Below are 2500 nucleotides of genomic sequence, written 5' to 3' on the forward strand. Positions count from 1 at the left end.
AATTCGAGTTTCATATAGTTATGATTCGATTTATATGCTTCAATATCATTGGTTAGTTAACTTTTGATATTTTCATATTATATTTCACATGCCTTCACCGTGAGTGTTTTTTGCCATGCACACCTCACATTGTCAAAAATGTATGGGAAAAATTCATTTCAATACATTTCAGTTTGACTTGAAATGTCTTTATTATATATTTTAATGGCAATATGCCAAGGTTATATTCCATAAAATGTTAGTATAGAATATAGATTCTTCATATATGTATATATATTCGAGAATTTTTTTCTATTTAAACTAACGTATGGAAAACCAGGCATAAAATCACAATATTACCAGTTTAATATGGCTCAAATTCGAGTTTCATATAGTTATGATTCGATTTATATGCTTCAATATCATTGGTTAGTTAACTTTTGATATTTTCATATTATATCACATGCCTTCACCGTGAGTGTTTTTTGCCATGCACACCTCACATTGTCAAAAATGTATGGGAAAAATTCATTTCAATACATTTCAGTTTGATTTGAAATGTCTTTATTATATATTTTAGTGCCAATATGCCAAGGTTATATTCCATAACTCTTTATTTAAACTAACGTATGGAAAACCAGGCATAAAATCACAATATTACCAGTTTAATATGGCTTAAATTCGAGTTTCATATAGTTATGATTCGATTTATATGCTTCAATATCATTGGTTAGTTAACTTTTGATATTTTCATATTATATCACATGCCTTCACCGTGAGTGTTTTTTGCCATGCACACCTCACATTGTCAAAAATGTATGGGAAAAATTCATTTCAATACATTTCAGTTTGATTTGAAATGTCTTTATTATATATTTTAGTGCCAATATGCCAAGGTTATATTCCATAACTCTTTATTTAAACTAACGTATGGAAAACCAGGCATAAAATCACAATATTAACAGTTTAATATGGCTTAAATTCGAGTTTCATATAGTTATGATTCGATTTATATGCTTCAATATCATTGGTTAGTTAACTTTTGATATTTTCATATTATATTTCACATGCCTTCACCGTGAGTGTTTTTTGCCATGCACACCTCACATTGTCAAAAATGTATGGGAAAAATTCATTTCAATACATTTCAGTTTGACTTGAAATGTCTTTATTATATATTTTAATGGCAATATGCCAAGGTTATATTCCATAAAATGTTAGTATAGAATATAGATTCTTCATATATGTATATATATTCGAGAATTTTTTTCTATTTAAACTAACGTATGGAAAACCAGGCATAAAATCACAATATTACCAGTTTAATATGGCTCAAATTCGAGTTTCATATAGTTATGATTCGATTTATATGCTTCAATATCATTGGTTAGTTAACTTTTGATATTTTCATATTATATCACATGCCTTCACCGTGAGTGTTTTTTGCCATGCACACCTCACATTGTCAAAAATGTATGGGAAAAATTCATTTCAATACATTTCAGTTTGATTTGAAATGTCTTTATTATATATTTTAGTGCCAATATGCCAAGGTTATATTCCATAACTCTTTATTTAAACTAACGTATGGAAAACCAGGCATAAAATCACAATATTACCAGTTTAATATGGCTTAAATTCGAGTTTCATATAGTTATGATTCGATTTATATGCTTCAATATCATTGGTTAGTTAACTTTTGATATTTTCATATTATATCACATGCCTTCACCGTGAGTGTTTTTTGCCATGCACACCTCACATTGTCAAAAATGTATGGGAAAAATTCATTTCAATACATTTCAGTTTGATTTGAAATGTCTTTATTATATATTTTAGTGCCAATATGCCAAGGTTATATTCCATAACTTTCTATTTAAACTAACGTATGGAAAACCAGGCATAAAATCACAATATTACCAGTTTAATATGGCTTAAATTCGAGTTTCATATAGTTATGATTCGATTTATATGTTTCAATATCATTGGTTAGTTAACTTTTGATATTTTCATATCATTTCACATGCCTTCACCGTGGTGTTTTTTGCCATGCACACCTCACATTGTCAAAAATGTATGGGGAAAATTCATTTCAATACATTTCAGTTTGATTTGAAATGTCTTTATTATATATTTTAGTGCCAATATGCCAAGGTTATATTCCATAACATGTTAGTATAGCTAATATGAATTCTTCATATATGTATATATATTCGAAAATTTTTTCTATTTAAACTAACGTATGGAAAAAACCAGGCATAAAATCACAATATTACCAGTTTAATATGGCTTAAATTCGAGTTTCATATAGTTATGATTCGATTTATATGCTTCAATATCATTGGTTAGTTAACTTTTGATATTTTCATATTATATCACATGCCTTCACCGTGAGTGTTTTTTGCCATGCACACCTCACATTGTCAAAAATGTATGGGAAAAATTCATTTCAATACATTTCAGTTTGATTTGAAATGTCTTTATTATATATTTTAGTGCCAATATGCCAAGGTTATATTCC

The sequence above is a fragment of the Anastrepha obliqua genome, unplaced genomic scaffold (assembly GCF_027943255.1).
Source record: "Anastrepha obliqua isolate idAnaObli1 unplaced genomic scaffold, idAnaObli1_1.0 ptg000165l, whole genome shotgun sequence".
In the NCBI taxonomy this organism is placed as follows: Eukaryota; Metazoa; Arthropoda; class Insecta; order Diptera; family Tephritidae; genus Anastrepha; species Anastrepha obliqua.